Source organism: Clinocottus analis, unplaced genomic scaffold (genome assembly GCF_023055335.1).
Source record: "Clinocottus analis isolate CAN_PGR_092001 unplaced genomic scaffold, fCliAna1.0.p SCAF_34, whole genome shotgun sequence".
Lineage (NCBI taxonomy): Eukaryota > Metazoa > Chordata > Actinopteri > Perciformes > Cottidae > Clinocottus > Clinocottus analis.
This window is the reverse complement of record NW_027176087.1, coordinates 26,699-41,010: the sequence shown is the minus strand read 5'-3', so window position 1 is coordinate 41,010 and position 14,312 is coordinate 26,699. Positions and strand designations below refer to the sequence as shown.

The 14,312-nt window shown below is 42.5% G+C and overlaps 1 protein-coding gene across 1 annotated transcript in view; it reads right to left on the bottom strand.

Moving 5' to 3' along the window:
* fbxl16 (F-box and leucine-rich repeat protein 16) overlaps positions 1 to 11,207 on the bottom strand; it is a 48,064-nt gene extending 36,857 nt beyond the window's left edge. Inside the window, exon 1 of the mRNA XM_068596130.1 lies at positions 10,783 to 11,207. The gene's annotated coding sequence lies outside the window, so the exon portion shown is untranslated. The remainder of the gene's footprint in view (positions 1 to 10,782) is intronic.
* Between the last annotated feature and the right edge of the window lie 3,105 nt (positions 11,208 to 14,312).

Below are 14,312 nucleotides of genomic sequence, written 5' to 3'. Positions count from 1 at the left end.
ATGGACTTTAAACATAGCCTCAAGTAATCTGGCTGCCCTGAAGCTTTCATATTTGCATTTTTAAAAAAATAAATAAAACACCCTCACGGAGTCTCCATTCATTCTCTATGGCGATGCTGAAATCCGCTGATGTAATGTATCTTTGGCCGCGAGAGGCGCAGTGGAGCCGTCTTGAGTTAGTCCTGTTTCTTCAGCAGTACACGGCTGTTTGACTTCTCAGCGATGTGAGGAGTGATTGACTTGCAATGCAGCAGTGATCTGAACACTAACTTCAGAGGCACAAGGACAACCAGACATGACTCAACAGATTAAGAGAGTTGCCTCCATGCTTCCCTGAGCTGACAAACGTGATCAGTCGGGTGATGTGCCTTTTTTTGTCTGTACTCAGGATTTCACTGTGACCTCATCAGGTGGGCGGGGCTCAGCTGTGAGCAGAAGCTGCCAGGTGTCTGGCAAGAAATGAAATGAAGTACAAATGTATTTAAGGATTGCATTTGTGGGTTTGTTGCAGTTTTAATAAGTTATTAGAAAAAAAAACTGGGTTAGGGTTAGGGTTTAGGGTAAAAATGTACAGAAACTTCTGGTTGCCTTTTTTTGTCAAGTATAATGAAAATATGTTATGAATTTGAAAGTAAATAAATAAGTAAGCTTTCAAAAATATTGTGCTGTGAGTGCGGCCCTGCTATGCAATCACAATACAAGGAGTGTATTGTGATTGCATAGATGAGTTTGAGACCCCTGCTCTAGATGAATAATGAAGCTTTTACTTCATTATTGAATTTGACACAATGATAAGTAATCGCAGAAAAATCATGCAATCAATCAGTTAATTCATTAATGAAGTAAAAACTAGTATATTGCAGCTTTTATTTTAAAGTAATGTTATCAGAACAATATAACAGCACTCTGGAGCAACAACAAGCTAACATACATACATATATAGTTTATACATCTGTTTTATTTATTATGAACAGGCACTGTTCAGTAGTAAGGGTCCCTGTGGGGGACAAACCACTCCTTCTTTGGTCCATGTTCAGTAGTAAGGGTCCCTGTGAGGGACAAACCACTCCTTCTTTGGTCCATGTTCAGTAGTAAGGGTCCCTGTGAGGGACAAACCACTCCTTCTTTGGTCCATGTTCAGTAGTAAGGGTCCCTGTGAGGGACAAACCTCACATGAAACCTCTATGAATTGATGTTCACTACGGGGACACGGAAACTACAGAACAATACGTGCTTTCATGTCAGGCTCAACTCGACAAAACGTCCGGTGAGGCTACGGAAGTGCGCGGAGCACCTTAATTAATCGCCTTCAAAGTAAAAGATCAAAAAAATTATAATTTAACGCATGATTAAATAATTAACAACAAAGTTAATGCGATATTAACGCGTTAACTTGCTCAGCCCTAAAATATATATTCATGTAGAAATGTGTGTGTATCTGCATCCTTTGTTGTTTTCGTGTCTGTCTGTGAAATACATTACTACTAGTTTAGATATGTGTTATATTCATATTATTTTGTATTACCAACCACACAAGATATGTTTTTAGATTAAACATGAGAGTAGTAGTCAACAATCCAGCGTTAAGTATTAAACTACACATAAAATAAAGATTTTCTACAACACGTGGTGTTTACTGTCATATCTAAGAGCCAATCAGCTCTCTGATGTGGCGACAGCCAGGCGTTTCCCATCATGCACTGGGCCACGCAGTTGATGGAGAGCTGCTGCAGCCGCCTCGCTCTCATGAGATTAATGTTGACGAGTGTGCATGACGTCAGAGTAAGTCGGGGCCAAGGCGGACACAAATCTAACCAGCATGCATTGCACACAGCGATCCATTCTGCACAGAACTGGCTCATCTCGAAGCCTATAGTCAATCGGCTCATATATATATATATATATATATATATATATATATATATATATATATATATATATATATAAATATATATATATATATATATATATATAGAGTTAGATCTTTTTGACTTGGTCATTTTAAAAGTAGCTTGCAAGCTAAAAGTGTGAGCACCCCTGGTAAGATGGTAAGGATGCAACCCTGCCAGTGACAACAGCTTCAGAGGAAAGATCCTTTTAGTTAGTAAGTTGAAAATATCTGACTGTTTTTTTTTATTTCTTATTATTTTTAATTTCATGAATAATTTTGGCGATGAGTACCCTTTTTTTTGGTTTGAGCACCTGCCTGCCAAAATGTCTGTGCATGTGCCTGGTTGTGTTGCTATTAGAAATGCCAATACCATATCTTTTTTGACTTTATCATTCTATTATATCCACTGTTGCTGTTACTTTTGGTAGTTGTAACTTCTTAATGATCCTTACTACTCATTATATGAATAGTTTCTATCATATGCATTGATCGTGTTCTAACTCTGTTATGTTGTTCATTCTGTACTGGTGATATATATTGTACCTGTGCATTACGGCATAATGAGGTGTGCATTATTAGGATTAATGGACGACGTGACGCTGTCCGACAAGCACCTCAAAGGGCATTAAATAGCTTACACCATGATCTCTCGCCAAAGAAGACCATTCATTTATATGTTCATGTGTTTAGCAAAAAAGATCTAAAGTTTCTTTAGTATCCATAACTTTGTTTCCTTGCTAACCCTGAGGGTTACAGTTATTACCATCCCATAAGGTTCCTATGCAATAGAAACGTTGTTCATTGCTCCAGTAAATAGGACAGACCTTCGATCCAACTTGTGGAGAGATATTGGCTTTGCTACAAGCCAGAAAGCTAACGTGATTTTAGCAAGACTCAAAGTCAATGACAAACAGTAAATATAATTGACCAAATCAATATCAGTATTCTCTCCGACATTCTGTCAGCCCTAGCCTGAAGTAGTGAGCTGCACAGTGAATGTGATTAGAGAGCACCTCTCCCAGAGGAAGTGTCTTCTCTCTTCTCTCTGTTCCAGAGCCACTGAAGGACGACGCTGCATAATATTCCAATTATTATTATTTTTCATTTAATGTTACCAGCGCATTCATTTTGAACCGTTCAACCAGAACTACTTTGTAGGTGTCTATTATCAGGAATTAATGCACACCATTTGTTCATTTGGTAGACAGAATGCACTAAATGAACGAGGATTCACCAGCAGACTGCACCCTGAAGTATGCTCAAGCAACAGCCAAGCAGGTTTAGGTCCAGCAGCTAAAGACCAGGGGCTTCAAGACCAGGGGCTTCAAGAACAAGTGCTTCAAGACCAGGGGCTTCAAGACCAAGGGCTTCAAGACCAGGAGCTTCAAGACAAGCGGCTAAGACCAGGGAGTTCAAGACCAAGTGCTTCAAGACCAGGGGCTTCAAGACCAAGTGCTTCAAGACCAGGGGCTTCAAGACCAGGGGCTTCAAGACCAAGTGCTTCAAGACCAGGGGCTTCAAGACCAAGTGCTTCAAGACCAGGGGCTTCAAGACCAAGTGCTTCAAGACCAGGGGCTTCAAGACCAAGGGCTTCAAGACCAGGAGCTTCAAGACCAGCGGCTAAAGACCAGAGACTTCGAGACCAAGTTCTTCAAGACCCCCCACCAGCAGCTTCACCTAAGGGGTAATTGATACTAAAACTTAAGGACACATATTAACATCTTACAAGACTGACAGCCGGTCTGAAGGCGCAAAGACACAATGCATTGTGGGCAGTTGAGTACATGCAGTAAGCTCACGTCCCATACCAAGAGGTTGCTGCTTGTGTCCTATACATACACCTTACTACTATTGTTAATGCTTGTGTGTCATGTTAGAATCTCTTCTGTCCGACACGGCGTGGTGGGGATGCCTCAGAAGGGCTAATACAGCGAGGAGCGCTAAAACGGGAACCACACAGTCCAGTCCAAGTCTGATGCAACGATTGGTCATCTGTGACGGACTGAGACACTGAGAGCCCTACTGGGCTTGGCTTCGTCTGCACAGCAAAAATGATTATGCTAGATAGCTACATCCCATGTGAGGCTTGTGTCTCTTTTGTCTCTTTTGCTGGTAGATCACTAGTCGTGTATGTATTGTAGACTTTGACTCACTTCCTCATGACACTGGTTGGATGATGTGTGAATGGAATAATCTCTACACCCTAGTTCATATTCTCAGATGGGCTTCTCTTATCCTTAATCTGCTGTCCATATATATATATATATATATATATCTATATATATATATATATATATATATACTGTCCTGGGTGATGGCTCGGGGGATCTACTTTGTAGTCATCTAACCATGCTGCACATTGATCCATGTCCTCTCTGATTAACTTTTCTGGAAACATCTCCCACAACTCTTACACTGGTCCAGCTCAAAGGACCTATGTCAGTCAGTGCGGTTACATGGATTCGAATAACTGGCTTAGTCCGACTAAAATCGAATTATCCAGTTCATGTAAACACCTTTATTCGAATAACTGCGGTCCGACTACGATCCGATTAACACCCCTGGATAACTCGATTCGATTCGATTGATAATTCGAATAACGCTGCATGTAAACGCTGAATCGGATCGGAATTGGACAATGCGTTTGTGCGCATGCTCAAGATCCCGCCGCCTCCTCCCTCCCGCCCTCCCAACTCGTGACCCGGAAGTCGAAAGAGACGATAAGTTGTCACGGCCGGCAGAAACAAACAAACGTAAAAGTCGGGTTACGAGCCGATAGTACCTTCGGTGGGTGTCTCTGCTAGCTCCCTGATGTAGCCAGCTAGCGCTGCTGCTAGCTCCCCGACAACCACCGAAGCTAGCGGGGTTTTCTCCATTATGAAGAGTGAAGAGGTCAAGCGGAGACGTCTGTATCACCACTAGATGTAATGAAAACAGCGCCACCTGTCGTATCGGATATGACATGCATTCGGCCAATGATTCGATTTATTCACTGCCATGTATATTCGGATAACAGCAGTTGCCCCGAAAGAGAGCATAGTCCGACTAAAGCAAGATTCGAATTAATACCAGCATGTAAACGCACTGATTGAGGTGTATTGGTTCAGGCTTTTACACATCAGGTGTGATGAATAAGCAACAAAAAAATGCTAAATACTCGCAAGCAAATATTTTAATTTCAAGCTATTCATCCGGCATCGATGTGAATGTGTGACATTTGCAACTCTAGTTCTATAAGAGGTTTGAACAGATGGGCGCAGGCAGAGGACCGACTAGCAGGATCCTATTGGCCGTTGTCTGTCTGAGGTAAGCGAAGTCATTGACTTTTCTTTTGACTAAATGCTGAGAGAATTGGAGTTCCCTCTAGTCAACAGTTATGCAGAGAATATTTCGGGGCCTTTCTTGTGAGAGGTAAGAAGGATAACATGCAGTGAGTTAACAACCAGGAGGTTACCTTCCTCTGTTTGTGAAGACGCATTACTCATCATTTCACCTTACTCACTCTGTGAGAGACAAAGCTGGACTCTTCTGCAGCACTTGTTTGGAGAGAGCTCAAAGGAATAAAAAGCGACAGATTTTTCCCCAAAGGAAGGTATTTCATGAAAGAAATATCAGATTATTTTCTAATACTAAGTGACAAACGCCCCCAGTAGATCGCATCAACTATTCTGTTTGTAACTTGATGGTCTGATTGTGTGCGTCTGCGTGACGGTGTCTGTTCTGTGAAGCTTATGGGGAAAAGAAGTGAGCTTTCACTTGTTCACACCACGACCTAACTCCAGCTGACTAACACATCTTCCATCTACTGGACTGTGTGGCGCCAATTTTCCCATTAGTTAAAGATCATTCTTATCACATTGATCATTGAAAAAGTCACTTGTGTAAGGACGCGCAACCTTTTTCCAAAATACTGCTGGTTCTGAGGTGTTGCTTTCCAAATCTGATGCCTGCAGCACGCCGTACAAGCGTCACACACGTGTGTTGTGTGACGCCCTCACACAACACTCAGGGACGTTTGGACCGAGACCGAAAGATAAATAAACGGTTAATAGACTCAGAAGCGCCTCTTTGGTCTTCACAACCTTCAGGAGCGGTTTGGGGTCTTGCCTTAACACCGCTGATCTTCTGATAAAGGATAACCCGCTCTACCTCTGAGCCACAACCACCTGGGATAAAGCTCATTCCACACGGATCCATCAACTCACTGGAGTGAACAAGCAGACACACTAAATCAGCCAAAATACTAATAAACCATATTATTATTATTATTGATTTTATGATTATTATTATTATTATTATTATTATTATTATTATCACATAAAGATAACAAAAGATTATCACAGGGCTGCAACTAATGACTATTTTAATAATTGATGAAGCTACTGATTAGTACTTCAATTATTCAAGCTTTCCCAGCGTTTAATTCAAACCATAACTCTTTGCTGGTCTTCTTGTACAATGCGTTACCTTTTCTAATTTACCTTAATTATACGTCACAAGTGTCCGCCCCCACGGAGAAGTTGCTGCGGCTTGTGCTGTGCACCGTGACATAGAGCCACAGTGACATAGAGCCACCGTGACATAGAGCCACCGAAACATAGATCGAACGTAACATAGAGCCACCGTAACACAGAGCCACCGAAACACAGAGCCACCGTAACATAGATCCAACGTAACATAGAGCCACTGTAACATAGAGCCACCGTAAGATAAACCCACCGAAACATAGAGCCACTGTAACATAGAGCCACCGAAACATAGATCCAACGTAACATAGAGCCACCGTGACACAGAGCCACCGAAACACAGAGCCACCGTAACATAGATCCAACGTAACATAGAGCCACCGTAACATAGAGCCACCGTAAGATAAAGCCACCGTGACACAGAGCCACCGAAACACAGAGCCACCGTAACATAGATCCAACGTAACATAGAGCCACCGTAACATAGAGCCACCGTAAGATAAAGCCACCGTGACATAGAGCCACTGTAACGTAGAGCCACCGTAACATAGAGCCACCGTAAGATAAAGCCACCGAAACATAGAGCCACCGTAACATAGAGCCACCGTAAGATAAAGCCACCGAAACATAGAGCCACTGTAACGTAGAGCCACCGTAAGATAAAGCCACCGTGACATAGAGCCACCGTAACATAGAGCCGTAACATAGAGCCACCGTAAGATAAAGCCACCGTGACATAGAGCCACTGTAACATTGAGCCACCGAAACATAGATCCAATGTAACATAGAGCCACCGTAACATAGAGCCACCATGAGATAAAGCCACCGTGACATAGAGCCACTGTAACATTGAGCCACCGAAACATAGATCCAATGTAACATAGAGCCACCGTGAGATAGAGCCACCGTGACATAGAGCCACCAAAACATAGAGCCACCGTAAGATAGAGCCACAGAAACATAGAGCTATTGTAAGATACAGGCACCAAAACATAGAGCCACCGTAAGATAGAGCCACTGTAACATAGAGTTATTGTAAGATAGAGCCAACTTAACATAGAGCCATTGTAAGATACAGGCACCAAAACATAGAGCCACCATAAGATAAAGCCACCGTGACATAGAGCCACCGAAACATAGAGCCACCGTGACATAGAGCCACCGTGACATAGATCCACCGTAGCATAGAGCCACCGTGACATAGAGACACAGAAACATAGAGCCACCGTGACACAAAGCCACAGAAACATAGAGCCACAGAAACATAGAGCCACCGTAACATAGACCCACAGAAACATAGAGCCACAGAAATATAGAGCCACCATGACATAGAGCCACAGAAACATAGAGCCACCGTGACATAGAGCCACAGAAATATAGAGCCACCGTGACATAGAGCCACAGAAATATAGAGCCACCGTAACATAGAGCCACAGAAACATACAGCCACCGTAACATAGAGTTATTGTAAGATAGAGCCAACGTAACATAGAGCCATTGTAAGATACAGGCACCAAAACATAGAGCCACCATAAGATAAAGCCACCGTGACATAGAGCCACAGAAACATAGAGCCACCGTGACATAGAGCCACAGAAACATAGAGCCACCGTGACATAGAGCCACAGAAACATAGAGCCACCGTGACATAGAGCCACAGAAACATAGAGCCATTGTGACATAGAGCCACAGAAACATAGAGCCACCGTGACATAGAGCCACAGAAACATAGAGCCACCGTGACATAGATCCACAGAAACATAGAGCCACCGTGACATAGAGCCACAGAAACATAGAGCCGCCGTGACATAGAGCCACAGAAACATAGAGCCACCGTGACATAGAGCCACCGAAACAGATGTTAGTGATATAACAAGTAGACATGTTAGTGATGCAATAAGTAGACATGTTAGTGATGTAACAAGTAGACGTGTTAGTGATGTAACAAGTAGACATGTTAGTGATGTAACAAGTAGACATGTTAGTGATGTAACAAGTAGACATGTTAGTGATGCAACAAGTAGACATGTTAGTGATGCAATAAGTAGACATGTTAGTGATGTAACAAGTAGACATCTTAGTGATACAATAAGTAGACATGTTAGTGATGCAATAAGTAGACATGTTAGTGATGCAATAAGTAGACATGTTAGTGATGCAACAAGTAGACATGTTAGTGATGTAACAAGTAGACATGTTAGTGATGTAACAAGTAGACATGTTAGTGATGCAACAAGTAGACATGTTAGTGATGCAACAAGTAGACATGTTAGTGATGTAACAAGTAGATGTGTTAGTGATGTAACAAGTAGACGTGTTAGTGATGTAACAAGTAGACATGTTAGTGATGTAACAAGTAGACGTGTTAGTGATGCAACAAGTAGACATGTTAGTGATGCAACAAGTAGACATGTTGGTGATGTAACAAGTAGACGTGTTAGTGATGTAACAAGTAGACATGTTAGTGATGTAACAAGTAGATGTGTTAGTGATGTAACAAGTAGACATGTTAGTGATGCAACAAGTAGACATGTTAGTGATGCAACAAGTAGACATGTTAGTGATGCAACAAGTAGACATGTTAGTGATGTAACAAGCAGACATGTTGGAAATGCAACAGCATCGTTACAGCTTGCTCACTCGGCTGGACCGCTGAGAGGCAAAGCGCCACTTCAATTGACGACATGTTCATACATATTTTTGATTATGTCGGCTGTAAAAAGGTCTACACAGCAGATGCACCAGTACCGACTGTCGCCAACTCCTCCATTCCTAAGTGGATCCGTCCACATCCTGTCAGAAATTTAAAAAAAGAACCAAAAAGGTGGAATGGTAAAAGTGTTGAGGTTTATGCTGCAAAATGTATGAAGATGAACAATTTATGATCCGATCTGCCGTCAACCGAATGAAGAAGAGGAGGCACTGCCGATGCTGTAGGAGGCTGAAACTCCTCTCTTGATTGGTTGAGAGTTGTCAATGTCCTGTCGGCTCTACTGAGATGTAGCTGAACCCTAGCTGCACTTTAAGAGGGCAATGCAGACAGTAGTGTTACACGTGTTCATCTCCAGCTTCACAGCTCTATATTTGAACTCTTTGGACTACACCTCATATGTATCGGGGCTGCTCGATGCTCAAAATTGAACTCAAGATTAATTTAAAAGAATTATTGACTCATTTTTGAATCATGACTGAACTGTTCAAAATAATTCATTTAAATGTACTCAACAGTATATCTTGCATTTCATATCCAGTGTTTGTACTGTATACTGTCTATATTGTTATACTTCTCACAGTGTTTTTCTATTTCTTAAATGTTGTATCTGTTAGTTATACTGTTGTTCATCCAGCACATTGCACTTCTGGTTAAATGCTCAGAGTGCATTTCGTTGTAGCAGCTGCACTCTGTGCATTGACAATCAATTGTAATGTGAATATAACAGTTGATTTTTATTAATGGAGCACATTTAAAATATTTGCTGAACTAATGTACATTTATTAATGTGCATCAATCCAGAGAACTGTATGATCAACAGGCTGGACCGGCGAAGAACGTTGAGATCATATGAGACACGTTTCAGATGTAGAACGGCATGACCCGGCTCCCGGGGCTCCAGACAGCACAGGCGGGATGCTGACCGCCGCAGACCCCCCGAGGTCCGGGGGCCGACCCCTAGAGTCCGCAAGTCGACCCCTAGAATCTGGGGGCCAACCCCCGAGGTCCAGGGCCCCCCCTCCCCCTGGGATCTGGGGAGCGACTCCACCCGTGCCCCGCCCGAGGAGTCGCTAGTGAAGGAGAGGGCGCGCTGGGAGAGAAACGGAATGCGGCACGTGACTCGTCTGTCTCAATGGTCCTGTTCATAATCATTGGAATCCCAAAAAAAAGAGATCATTAACCAGACATGGTGGCCATCTTGAAACCCCACCGGTTGGTCAGTCATAAGTAACTTCTGTTCAAATCCACAGGAGGTCTACAGGGAGTCCCAGCGCATCTCCATGAAGACCTGTCACAGCCTGCAGGCTTCTGGGGACCTGCAGGGTGACTGGAGTCCAGATTAGGAACACCTGTGACATCTCATTGCTGCACAATTCGAGTGTGAGAGATGTTGCGTCACTGAGAAAACGCTGACGTCATCGTGTTTGCTAATAACACGCAGGTTGATGCGGCTGATCGGCCCCGTCTCCCTGCAGGCCGCGCGTACAAAGAGGCTGGAGCAGCAGCATCCTCAGCCCGCAGTGTGGATGCTGCTGCTGCCATCACGGTCATCCATCATGAGCCCAGACATGCTACACACACACACACACACACACACACACACACACGGACGCACGCACCCACGCACGCAAGCACGCACAGACACACACACATCCTCTGCACCCATGGAAGCCTCCTCCTCGCCGGCCCTTCCCTCCCGCAGCATCCCTTACCTCTCGTGAAGACTCGCTCGGTTTAATCCATGCTCGGCTCGATGTTGTCTCCGCCTCTCGATCGCGTTTCCTCCCAACGTTGCGGCGCGCAGAGACGCGAAAGAGACAATTACTAGCAGGCAGCCCAGCCCGTTAGAGCCGACAGGGAGGCGAACGATGCGCCGACCGAGCCCATCGACACGATGAGAGCATCCAGGTCCAAAAGAGTCCGCGTCGGAAGGAGCGATGCGCAGCCTCGATGCTCAGCGCCGATACGAGCACAAAATATCCCCTTGTTGTGTTTGAGATCGCCTAGTCCTCCTCCACAACAGAGTGGCCCTCTCTTTTCTCGTAATGTCTCCTTCCTCCACACACACACACGCGCGCGCGCACGCACGCAGAGCGGAGCAGCTCTGTCTCATTTAAAGAGATAGGATGGAGCAGCTGGAGCCTGCAGAGCCCTCTGTCTGCTTCTGATGCGACCTGCAGGCACTACCTGCTGAGCCTGTGTGTGTGTGTGTGTGTGTGTGTGTGTGTGTGTGTGTGTGTGTGTGTGTGTGTGTGTGTGTGTGTGTTAGAGGTTAAAGGGGCCCCTCTTCTGAACACTGATGTGGCTGAGCTTCTGCCTTTGTCATAAGTGATTTAAATAAATACAAATGAGATATGATGAAATTTATGAATTGACAAATTAAATAGAAACTGAATGACACAAATAACTGTAATACATTTTAGAGACATGATCATTATAAATCAATAAATCGGTGGGGCCAATGAATCATTTCGGATGAGCTTCTTGGAGATATATCAGTATAACATGTTATGTCAGAAGATAAATATCAAGAAATGGTAATCGTAACATTTAACCCTTCTGTGGTCCTTCTGTGTGGAGTCGGCATGTTCTCCCCGTGTCAGCGTGGGTTCCACACATGCAGCTGAGAATAACTGGACTCTAAATGTCCCGGAGGTGTGAACGGTCTCTCTGTACCCTGTGATGACTGGAGACTTGTCCAGGTGGACCTCCTTCACCCAGTGACAGCTGGGATTGGCTCCAGCGCCCCACGTCCCTAAACAGGAGAAGCGGTTTGGACAATGGATGGAACATTCAACCACTTCTTCGTCTCCTTGATGGCAAATTGCAACCAGACAGAGAATCATTAACGTGCGACACTGCTGACAAGGAGGCTCGAAAACAGCTGCTGCAATGACTCAACCAGAGAGGTTAAGATAACACGTGGGAAACGGTTGCAGGTCACGTTGTAACAAATAGTTAGCATTGTGAGATAGTCATAGGTAACTTTGTAACACATAGTTAGCATTGTGAGATAGTCATAGGTAACTTTGTAACACATAGCATTGTGAGATAGTCATAGGTAACGTTGTAACACATAGTTAGCATTGTGAGATAGTCATAGGTAACTTGGTAACACATAGTTAGCATTGTGAGATAGTCATAGGTAACTTTGTAACACATAGTTAGCATTGTGAGATAGTCATAGGTAACTTTGTAACACATAGCATTGTGAGATAGTCATAGGTAACGTTGTAACACATAGTTAGCATTGTGAGATAGTCATAGGTAACTTGGTAACACATAGTTAGCATTGTGAGATAGTCATAGGTAACTTGGTAACACATAGTTAGCATCGTGAGATAGTCATAGGTAACTTTGTAACACATAGTTAGCATCGTGAGATAGTCATAGGTAACGTTGTAACACATAGTTAGCATTGTGAGATAGTCATAGGTAACGGTTTAACACATAGTTAGCATTGTGAGATAGTCATAGGTAACTTTGTAACACGTAGTTAGCATTGTGAGATAGTCATAGGTAACTTTGTAACACATAGTTAGCATTGTGAGATAGTCATAGGTAACTTTGTAACACGTAGTTAGCATTGTGAGATAGTCATAGGTAACTTTGTAACACATAGTTAGCATTGTGAGATAGTCATAGGTAACTTTGTAACACATAGCATTGTGAGATAGTCATAGGTAACGTTGTAACACATAGTTAGCATTGTGAGATAGTCATAGGTAACTTTGTAACACATAGCATTGTGAGATAGTCATAGGTAACGTTGTAACACATAGTTAGCATTGTGAGATAGTCATAGGTAACTTGGTAACACATAGTTAGCATTGTGAGATAGTCATAGGTAACTTGGTAACACATAGTTAGCATCGTGAGATAGTCATAGGTAACTTTGTAACACATAGTTAGCATCGTGAGATAGTCATAGGTAACGTTGTAACACATAGTTAGCATTGTGAGATAGTCATAGGTAACGGTATAACACATAGTTAGCATTGTGAGATAGTCATAGGTAACTTTGTAACACATAGTTAGCATTGTGAGATAGTCATAGGTAACTTTGTAACACATAGTTAGCATTGTGAGATAGTCATAGGTAACTTTGTAACACGTAGTTAGCATTGTGAGATAGTCATAGGTAACTTTGTAACACATAGTTAGCATTGTGAGATAGTCATAGGTAACGTTGTAACACATAGTTAGCATTGTGAGATAGTCATAGGTAACGGTATAACACATAGTTAGCATTGTGAGATAGTCATAGGTAACTTTGTAACACATAGTTAGCATCGTGAGATAGTCATAGGTAACTTTGTAACACATAGTTAGCATCGTGAGATAGTCATAGGTAACGTTGTAACACATAGTTAGCATTGTGAGATAGTCATAGGTAACTTTGTAACACGTAGTTAGCATTGTGAGATAGTCATAGGTAACTTTGTAACACATAGTTAGCATTGTGAGATAGTCATAGGTAACTTTGTAACACGTAGTTAGCATTGTGAGATAGTCATAGGTAACGGTATAACACATAGTTAGCATTGTGAGATAGTCATAGGTAACTTTGTAACTCGTAGTTAGCATTGTGAGATAGTCATAGGTAACTTTGTAACACATAGTTAGCATTGTGAGATAGTCATAGGTAACGTTGTAACACATAGTTAGCATTGTGAGATAGTCATAGGTAACTTTGTAACACGTAGTTAGCATTGTGAGATAGTCATAGGTAACTTTGTAACACATAGTTAGCATTGTGAGATAGTCATAGGTAACGGTATAACACATAGTTAGCATTGTGAGATAGTCATAGGTAACGGTATAACACATAGTTAGCATTGTGAGATAGTCATAGGTAACTTTGTAACACATAGTTAGCATTGTGAGATAGTCATAGGTAACTTTGTAACACATAGCATTGTGAGATAGTCATAGGTAACGTTGTAACACATAGTTAGCATTGTGAGATAGTCATAGGTAACTTGGTAACACATAGTTAGCATTGTGAGATAGTCATAGGTAACTTTGTAACACGTAGTTAGCAATGTGAACATTTTTTTATGCTTGTGATGTAATGTCATGTAAGTCAGTGACTTGGCATAACGTTATCAGTAAGAATAATCTGTTAAAGTCCTGTATTGTTTGACCCGTCTACCCTCAACCATGCATGGACTTTTGTATAAGACAACATTTGATTTGAACAAGATATATAAATTATATGATAGGAGGTTGATGCACATCA